This window comes from Rhinopithecus roxellana, chromosome 12 (genome assembly GCF_007565055.1).
Source record: "Rhinopithecus roxellana isolate Shanxi Qingling chromosome 12, ASM756505v1, whole genome shotgun sequence".
NCBI classification, from domain to species: domain Eukaryota; kingdom Metazoa; phylum Chordata; class Mammalia; order Primates; family Cercopithecidae; genus Rhinopithecus; species Rhinopithecus roxellana.
The window spans coordinates 121,217,982-121,228,189 of record NC_044560.1 but is presented as its reverse complement, the minus strand read 5'-3'; the positions used below and the strand labels follow the sequence as shown (position 1 = coordinate 121,228,189).

Genomic DNA, 10,208 nt, shown 5'->3' with positions numbered 1-10,208 from the left:
TCAGCCTTCCTGAGTAGCTGGGACTATAGGTGCCCGCCACCACGCCCGGCTAATTTTTTGTATTTTTAGTAGTTTCACCATGTTGGCCAGGCTACTCTTGAACTCCTGACCTCAGGCGATCCGCCCGCCTCGGCCTCCCAAAGTGCTGGGATTACAGGCGCGAGCCACCGCGCCCGGCCCTCCTCAGGGAGTTTCTAAACTAACTGTCAGTAAGCCACTGGTTTTCCCTGTATTCATAAAAAAACTGACAGGAACGCCCAGGATGCTAAAGTGAGCTTCAGTCTCAAGATAGTCAGCGACCGCCCTCCGGGCCAGCGTCGGGGCCCTGAGGGGCCTCTGGAAAGTGAATCACAGGGAGCACCTCGGGGTTTCAGGATTTTGGCTGTCCGCTGCCCAAGCCTTGGCATCACGGGCGTTTTTCCCTCTCACGTTCAGGTCCCTTCAAGGTGGGCGCCAGGTATCCTCCCAGAACACCGGCACACCGCCACGCCCAGGACCCCCCACTGCCTCCCTGCTGCCGCTAGAGGGCGCCATCGTCGCGGCTAACGCAACCTGAGGGAGGAAGCGGTGGAGCACCGCATCGCGGGGTTTTCTGGGAGATGTAGGCGGTGGTAGCACACGCATGCGCAGCGACAGCGCCGCAGTGGGCGCGCATGTGCAGCGGAGGGTCCGGCATCCGCCTTGGCGGAGGGGCGTGATGACCCAGACTCTCCAAGCCACCGCGGAGTAGTGCGGCGCGGGCGCTCTAAAGGGTGGCCGCAAACCAGACGGCCCGGGACACAGCTGCGGGTTCCGGCCAACAGGCCCGGAGTCGCGGCCTCGGCTCCGCCGTGGGTGCACCGGCTGGGGCTGCGGCGACTCCTGTGCGCTCCGCGTCTGCGACTGGTAGGAATGGGGATCGTCCCCAGATCCCGCCTTCCGGGCAGGGCCTCCCTTGCCAGCGATCCTGCCCACAGTCCAAGGATCCTCCTCGCTTCTCGTGGACTGCGGTGTCAGCCGCCCGAGCCGGTCCCCGGACACCTGGCCAGGTGACGGCCCCCAACCTCCGCCTGGCGGGGGGTGGTCTGCGAGTCCCCCTCACCCCCGGCAGACGTTCCCGAGCTCCGGAGGGAAAAAAGGACGAGGAAGGGGCTGCTTATGAGTCTGTCGGTGTTGATTTAGTAGTTGTGGAATGTGAGCCCTGGGGAAATAAGTGGAAGAGGCATGGACCGTGTGGCTCCACTGGGGCATTCGCGAATGCCTCCTGCAGGAGGAGACCAACCAGAAAGAAGAGGCAGCGTCCAGCAACTGGACAAAGGCCAGAGGTCCTTTCTGGCAAGAGGACTCGGGTGAGCAGAAGCTGAGCCGGCTCTTTATCCCTTGGCGCAAGTGCCGTGTGGCATAGGTCAGTGAACGCCTGAAAGGGATGTTGAGCCAGCAACAAAATGCCTTGAGTGCCCCATTAAAGAAGCAACAACTGGCCGGGCGCGGTGGCTCAAGCCTGTAATCCCAGCACTTTGGGAGGCCGAGACGGGCGGATCATGAGGTCAGGAGATCGAGACCATCCTGGCGAACACGGTGAAACCTCGTCTCTACTAAAAGAATACAAAAAACTAGCCGGGCGAGGTAGCGGGCGCCTGTAGTCCCAGCTTCTCGGGAGGCTGAGGCAGGAGAATGGCGTGAACCCGGGAGGCGGAGCTTGCAGTGAGCTGAGATCCGGCCACTGCACTCCAGCCTGGGCGGCAGAGCGAGACTCCGTCTCAAAAAAAAAAGAAAAGAAAAGAAAAGAAAAGAAGCAACAACTGTGGCTCACGCCTGTAATCCCAGCACTTTGGGTGGCCCAAGCGGGTGGATTGCCTGAGCTCAGGGGTTCGAGACCAGCCTGGCCAACATGGTGAAACTGCGTCTCTACTAAAAATACAAAAATTAGTCACGCGTGGTGGCACGTGCCTATAATCCCTGCTACTGGGAAGGCTGAGACAGGAGAATCGCTTGAACCGGGGATGCAGAGGTTGGAGGCTGCAGTGAGCCGAGATCACGCCACTGCACTCCAGCCTGGGCGATAGAGCGAGACTGTCCAAAAAAAAAAAAAAAAAAAAAAACGGAAAAAGATCACATACGTTGGCCAGACAAGGTGGCTCATGCCTATAACCCCAGCACATTACAGGCTGAGGATTACTTGAGTCCTGGAGTTTGAGAGCAGCCTGGGTAAAATAGTGAGAGCCCATCTCTTAAAAAATTAGAGGCATGGTGGTGTACACCTGTAGTCCCAGCAACTGGGGAGGTTGAGATGGGAGGATCGCTTGAGCCCATGAGGTCAAGGCTGCAGTGAGCTATGATCATGCCACTGGACTACATCCTAGACAACAAAGACCCCATCTCAGCCTGGCGCGGTGGCTCAAGCCTGTAATCCCAGCACTTTGGGAAGCCGAGAAGGGCGGATCACAAGGTCAAGAGATCGAGACCATCCTGACTAACACGATGAAACCCCGTCTCTACTAAAAAAATACAAAAAACTAGCCGGGCGAGGTGGTGGGCGCCTGTAGTCCCAGCTACTCAGGAGGCTGAGGCAGGAGAATGGCGTAAACCCGTGAGGCGGAGCTTGCAGTGAGCTAAGATCTGGCCACCGCGCTCCAGCCTGGGCAACAGAGCGAGACTCCGTTTCAAAAAAAAAAACAAAGACCCCATCATAAGAAAAAAAAAAAAAGTCATTTTGTAAATGACTTCTGGGATGCTAATCTTGATGTAGAAAATCTTCTACCCTAAGAACAAACAGAGGCCGGGCGCGGTAATCCCAGCACTTTGGGAGGCCGAGACGGGTGAATAACGAGGTCAGGAGATCGAGACCATCCTGGCTAACACGGTGAAACCCCGTCTCTACTAAAAAATACAAAAAACTAGCCGGGCGACGTGGCGGGCGCCTGTAGTCCCAGCTACTCGGGAGGCTGAGGCAGGACAATGGCGTGAACCTGGGAGGCGGAGCTTGCGGTGAGCTGAGATCCGGCCACTGCACTCCAGCCTGGATGATAGCGAGACTCCGTCTCAAAAAAAAAAAAGAAAAAAAGAACAAACAGATAATTCCTGAACAGGGATTGGCAAACAATGGCCTCAGTGGGCCTTCTGTTTCTGTAAAGTTTTACTGGAATGCAGTCACACTCGTTTGTTTAGTATTATCTATGCTGCTATCTGGCAGAGTTGGGTAGTCATGGCAGAGACCTTACGGTCTGCAAAGCTGAAAATATTTATTACTGCGCTTTTTACAGAAAAAGATCGCCTACCTGTGACCTAGAAGAATATACACGTGTGGCCAGGCGCAGTGTCTCACGCCTGTCATCCCAACACTTTGGGAGGCTCAGGTGGGTGGATCACCTGAGGTCGGAGTTTGAGACTAGCCTGGCCAACAAGGTGAAACCCTGTCTCTACTAAAAATACCAAAATTAGCCGGGTGTGGTGGTGTGTGCCTGTAATCCCAGCTACTCTGGAGGCTGAGGCAGGAGAATCACTTGAACCTGGGAGGTGGAGGTTGCAGTGAGCTGAGATCTTGTCACTGCACTCCAGCCTGGGGGACAGAGTGAGACCCAGTCTCAAAAACTACAAAAAAGAATATACACTTGTGCCAGCACAATACTTAGCACTAAGGATTTCTCTTTGCCACTGAACAGAAAAAACACCCTTGTTGTTATTCATGATGTTATGCTTTATTGTTAACTTTATTACTAAATGATTACTTTTACTCATCTCTTTCATACTCTTCTATTCTTCTGGTACTTGTGTGTTTTAGTGCCTATTTTAGCCCATCTGCTTAATATGGTACATTTTAGTATCTAATAAAGGGTGCCTGACTTTTTTTTTTTTTTTTGGGGGGAGACAGCGTATCGCGTTTTCACCCAGGCTGGAGTGCAGTGGTGCGATCTCAGCTCACTGCAACCTCCGCCTCCCAGGTTCAGGTAATTCTCCTGCCTCAGCCTCTTGAGTAGCTAGGATTACAGGTGCCTGTCACCACACCCGGCTAATTTTTGTATTTTTAGTACAGATGGGTTTCACCATGTTCGCCAGGCTGGTCTTGAATTCCAGACCTCAAGTGATCTACCCACCTCGGCCTCCAAAGTGCTGGGATTATAGTCGTGAGCCACCATAGCCGGCTTCTGACTATTCTTTTAACCAGATACTGTTGGACTTTTCATATGATCTTTAAGTTTTATTCTGTGAGCTGGCGGAGTGGGGGGAGTCTTTGAATTGGAATTGCTGTAATTTTGTTTTAGTAGTTTTGTGAAGATCATTTTTTTTTTTTGAGACCGAGTGCTAGGAATGCAGGTGTGAGCCACCGTGCCCAGCCAATTTTTATATTTTTAGAGATGGGGTTTTACCATGTTGGCCAGGCTCATCTTGAACTCCTGACCTCAGGTGATTGCCCCAGCCTGGCCTCCCAAAGTGTTTGGATTACAGGCGTGAGCCACTGTTCCCGGTCTGATATTTTAATACTTTAAAAAAATATGTAGGCCTTCATGGAGAATTTAAAAAAAAATACTTTCCATTCAGGAATAATATGTCAGTTTGTTCTGAACTTAACTTTAGGTCTGTTAATGAGGTTTTTGTATTTTCTTCATGAAAATCCTTTATTGCTTTTGCTAATTGATTTCCAAGTTGCTCCCAGCATCACTATTGTGAGTGACAATTTAATCACTATTCTGGATTAGAATTTTTTTTCCAATTTTCATTTCAACATTGTGAAGTATTTCAACCTGCGAAGAGGTTCGGAGAGTAATAGAATAATATATAAATAATAAAGCTGACACCCATGTATCATCGAGATTTTACCTGTGTTAACATATAGTCAGATTTTCAGGTTTTGATTTGTTTTTTCGTATCAAGCATCACAGGTGTAACTGAGGTCTCCTTTGTCTCTTCCCCAACTCTTTCCCCTCTGTCCCCTCAGGTGCCACTTTCTTGAGGTTGGACAATCGATCTAGTCCATGTTATTGTTACTTTACTACTTATATATGAATCTCTGTATAACATGTAGATTTTATGTCTTTTATTTCCACGTAAGTTGTATCATGTGGATAAGTGCACAGTTTACTTTTTGCACTCTGTTTCTGGAGAACTGTCCATCTTGTATATAAGTTAGTCTTTTTTTTTTTTTTGGGGATGAAGTCTCGCTCTTGTCCCCCAGGCTGGAGTGTGATGGTGCGATCACAACGTCCGCTTCCTGGGTTCAAGCAATTCTCTTACCTCAGCCTCCAGAGGAGCTGAGATTACAGGCGCCTGCCACCAGGCCTGGATAATTTTTGTATTTTTGGTGGAGACGAGGTTTCCCCATGTTGGCCAGGCTGGTCTAAAACTCCTGACCTTAGGTGACCCCAGTCCGTTTGTTTTAACCACCCCCTATTGCTCCTTTTCTCATACCACAATTTCTCTCTTTCCCTGTCAGTAAATGTTTAGGCTTCCAATTTTCCCATGCTAAAGTTTAAGAGAATCACTGAAAGAATGAAAACAATGTGTAGTTTTCATTTTCAACTGGCTGTTACTACAGAGGAAAGTTACTGGCTTTGTTTACATTTCTTAGATCTAGTCATGTTAACAAATTAGGCCTCCCAAAATGGTGGGATTACAGGCGTGAGCCACGCACCCAGTAAATAATTATATTGCCAATGAATAATGAGTGTACTTATTCTGAATTTTAACATCTCAAAAAAAATTATAGATATAGAAATATTTTAGGAAATTATGCAGTAAATAAAAGGAAGGCTGTATAACAAAATAATGATAGCATCGGGTTACAAATCAGCGGAGGCCATAGGAGAAAGTAAACTTCTGCGCGTCCGCCCCGAGGCAAGTCCACGGGGCCAATAACCCGGTACCCGCGGCAGCTTCAGCGTTGGGCTGGGGAAGCTCGGGGACTCTGCGCACGCGCACATCCGTGTCCCGGCAGCCGCGCAAGCGCAATCGCCCGGAACATGGCTGCCGCCGGCCGCCAACTGTAAGTGCCGACGCATCCCTGAGCTCTGCGCTGCCTCCATTTCCCCCGGGGGGACGGCTTGGCGGGTGGAGGCCCGCCGGGTCCTTGTAGGGAGGCGAGGGGCGCGTCCGCGGGTGGGTTTCACGTGGGTAGTGGATATGTTGGGCTCCCTAGGGCGAGGGTCTGGCCAGGGGCGTAGTTGTCCTGGCGGGTGGGGACGCCCCGTGGCGATTGGGGTCACTCCTCTGAGGGCGAGATCGCTCCCGGGCTGGTCTGGACGCCCCCGCTCTTTCCTTAGAGTCACCCGTGAGTTCTGAGCTCGCATCTCTAGCCCGCCCTCCCATAGAGACAGTTGTGCTGCACCTGCTGGGGTCCTGGTCCGTCCCCTGGGGTAACCCCTAGTCTGCCGCTTTTCTACTGGCTGGTGGGAGGGGCAGTGTAGGCTTGGGTCGGCCTCCGGCTGAATTGGTGGCCGTGAGCCAGGGGGCTGAGCTGCTTCCCCTTTCAGTCTCGCAGGTGTTAGATCACCTGCGTGTTTTTCCATTTGATATTGCAAAATCATGTTTTACCGCAGTTCTCAGTGAGGGCCGCATTTTTGCACCTGTTTAGTGACCATTTCGCTGTTTTTCCTTGGTTTAGTGGCTTATTTCCTTTGTGCACTCTCCCAGTCTCAATATTTTATGACAGAAAATATTGGTTTAGATAGAGAAGCTGAAAGACGTGCAGTGAAAGACCCCTTTAACATCTGCTGAACTTACTGTATCCCTTACCTTTCCTTCTGTCCATCCTGTCAGCCATCCATTAATCCACCTATTTTTGGAAACATTTCAAAGTAAGTCGCATATATCACAACACTTCTCCCTCAGACAGCTCACTATGCTTACCATGAATTAGAGTTCAATAGTGCTTTTTTAAATTTTTTGAGCCAAAATTGACTTTCAGTGAAATGCACAGATCTTCACTGTACCATTGATGAGTTTTGACAAATGCAACCTAAACCTTTATTAAAATTACCATCAGCCCGAAAAGGTCCCTTATTTTTTGCCAAGTAAAAAAATTTGGCTGTTGGAACTTGGGCATGTTAAAGTACGTTTTGAATACCCATTTTTTGTCTGTTTTTCTTTTCCCACAGCAAGTGACTTTCCTCCATTCTACTGCTTGTTTCCCTCTCTCTTCACCCAGCTTTTCATTTTGAAGAGTTCCACAGTTGCATAAAAGTTGCAGGAATAGTTTAACACTTGTAAAACCATCCAGATTCTCAAATTATTAACACTTTTTGCCACATCAGCTTTATCTTTCTCTTCTCCCTGCCTCAAACACATGCATAGGTGTTACCAGAAAGGGGGTCCGGAGCTATACCTCAAGAAAAGGTTCTTATATCTCGGGAAAGAAAATTCAGGGCGAGTCCACAGAGTAAAGTGAAAGCAAGTTTATTAGGAAAGTAAAGGAATAAAAGAATGGCTACTTCATAGACAGAGCAGCCCCAAGAACTGCTGGTTGCCCATTTTTATGGTTATTTCTTGATTCTATGCTAAACAAGGGGTGGATTATTCATGCCTACCATTTTTAGGCCACGTAGGGTTAACTTCCTGATGTTACTATGACATTTGTAAACTGTCATGGTGCTAGTGGGAGCAGGACCAGAGGTCACTCTTGTCGCCGTCTTGGTTTTGGTGGGTTTTAGCCGCCTTCTTTACTGCAAGCTGTTTTATCAACAAGGTCTTTATGACCTGTATCTTGCCAATCTCCTGTCTCATCATGTGTCCCAGAATGTCTTAACTATCTGGAAATGCAGCCCAGTAGGTGTCAGCCTTATTTTACTCAGTCCCCGTTTAAGATGGAGGTTTGCTTTGGTTCAAACACCTCTGACATAGGGTTCTCTTTTTTTTTTTTTTTTTTTTTTTTTTTGAGACAGAGTCTCGCTCTGTGGCCCAGGCTGGAGTGCAGTGGCCAGATCTCGGCTCACTGCAAGCTCCGCCTCCCGGGTTTACGCCATTCTCCTGCCTCAGCCTCCCGAGTAGCAGGGACTACAGGCGCCCGCCCCTTGCCCAGCTAGTTTTTTTTGTATTTTTTAGTAGAGATGGGGTTTCACCATGTTAGCCAGAATGGTCTCGATCTCCTGACCTCGTGATCCACCTTTCTCGGCCTCCCAAAGTGCTGTGATTACAGGCTTGAGCCACTGCACCCGGTCAGGTTCTCTTTTTATATTTTACACACACACACTCATACACACAGCAGGTGTTGCAGAGGCAGGTGTGGTACAGACATATATTTATATACACTTAGTTTTTTTTGACTGAGTTACTGAAAGTATGTTGTAGATATCATACCTCACTCTGAAATACTTCAGCCAGGATCTTGTAAGAAAAGTAACGTTCTTATTTTTTAATTTTGTATTTTTTGTAGAGATGAGGTCTCACTATGTTGCCCAGACTGGTCTTGAACTCCTGGCCTTAAGCAGTCCTCCTGCCTTGGCCTCCCAAAGTGCTGGGATTACAGGTGTGAGCCACCATACTCAACCAAAAAGAACATTCTTGAACAAAACTAGTGTTATTATCACACCAAAGTATACTTTTTTTTTTAAGCTAGAATCTTTTTTTTTTTTTTTTTTTTGAGATGGAGTCTCACTCTGTCACCCAGCCTGGACTGCAGTGGCATGATCTCGGCTCATTGCAAGCTCCGCCTCCCGGGTTCACACCATTCTCCTGCCTCAGCCTCCTGAGTAGCTGGAATTACAGGCACCCGCCATCAAGCCCAACTAATTTTTTGTATTTTTAGTAGAGATGGGATTTCACTGTGTTAGCTAGGATGGTCTCGATCTCCTGACCTCGTGATCCACCTGCCTCAGCCTTCCAAAGTGCTGGGATTACAGGCATGAACCACCACACCCGACCAAAGATAGAATCTTACCAGTGTAGAGTCCAGTGGTGCGATCTTGGCTCACTGCAACCTCCACCTCCCAGGCTCAAGTGATTTTCCTGCCTCAGCCTCCTGAGTAGCTGGAATTACGGGCATTGTGCCACTATGCCCAGCTAATATTTGTCTTTTTAGAAGAGATGGGGTTCCGCTACGTTGGCCAGGTTGGTCTTGAACTCCTGACCTCAAGTGATCTGCCTACTTTGGCTTCCCACAGTGCTGGGATTATAGGAGTGAGCCACTGCACCTGGCCCCAGGTACTTTATTATTGATACAGAACTCTTGTCTGATATCATTTGTATGTAGCTGATACAGTTTGTATGGTTTTTTGGGTATTTCTTTTGATCCAGGATCCTGTGTTACATTTACTTGTCATGTTATTTTAGTCTCCCTCAACCTTGAATGGCACTCTCCTTTCTTTTTTTTTTTTTTTTTTCATGAAATTGATATTTTTTTAAAAGACCCAGCTGGTGGTTGTGTAGATTGTCACTTGATATTCAGTTGATGTTCCCAATATTAAATTCAGACTCTCATCTTCGGCAGGGCATTGTCTGAGTGACATCATGTTGTTCTTGGTGTGTCATGTCAGGAAGCATGTGAGGCTGGTGGTGATCAGACTTCTGTCATGTGGTTAAAGTGCTCTTGCCGGGATCCTCCACTTTTTCCCCTCTGTAATTGATAAGCCATTGTAGAGATAGTATTTTGAATGTTCTTTTATGTTCATGGTGTGTTACTCATTTTGATATAGTAAGATGTTTCAAATCTTTTTCTTTTCTTTTTTTTTTTTTTTTTGAGACGGAGTCTCGCTCTGTCGCCCAGGCTGGAGTGCAGTGGCCGGATCTCAGCTCACTGCAAGCTCCGCCTCCCAGGTTTACGCCATTCTCCTGCCTCAGCCTCCCAAGTAGCTGGGACTACAGGTGCCCACCACCTCGCCTGGCTAGTTTTTTGTATTTTTTTAGTAGAGACGGGATTTCACCGTGTTAGCCAGGATGGTCTCGATCTCCTGACCTCATGATCCGCCCTTCTTGGCCTCCCAAAGTGCTGGGATTACAGGCTTGAGCCACCACATCTGGCCGACTCTGTCTCTTTAAAAAAACAACAACAAAACAGAAATTCTTGGCTGTGCGCTGTGGCTCATGCCTGTAATCCCAGCATTTTGGGAGGTTGAGGCAGGCAGATCACCTGAGGTCAGGAGTTCGAGATCAGCCTGGCCAATTTGGTGAAACCCCATCTCTATTAAAAATATAAACAATTAGCTGAGTGTGGTGGCGCATGCCTGTAATCCCAACTACTTGGGAGGCTGAGGCACGAGAGTCGCTTGAATCCAGGAGGCGGAGGTCGCAGTGAGCCAAGA

The 10,208-nt window shown here is 48.6% G+C and overlaps 1 protein-coding gene across 3 annotated transcripts in view; it reads left to right on the top strand.

Moving 5' to 3' along the window:
• Window positions 1–668: 668 nt before the first annotated feature.
• Window positions 669–10,208, top strand: part of ZNF329 (zinc finger protein 329) — a 31,720-nt gene continuing 22,180 nt past the window's right edge. For 2 of the 3 annotated variants that reach the window (XM_030913716.1, XM_010386965.2), the window contains exon 1: window positions 5,891–5,959. The gene's annotated coding sequence lies outside the window, so the exon portion shown is untranslated. Of the gene's footprint in view, window positions 1,329–5,890; window positions 5,960–10,208 lie in introns of those variants that run through there. The other variant, XM_010386966.2, reaches the window with a different exon arrangement.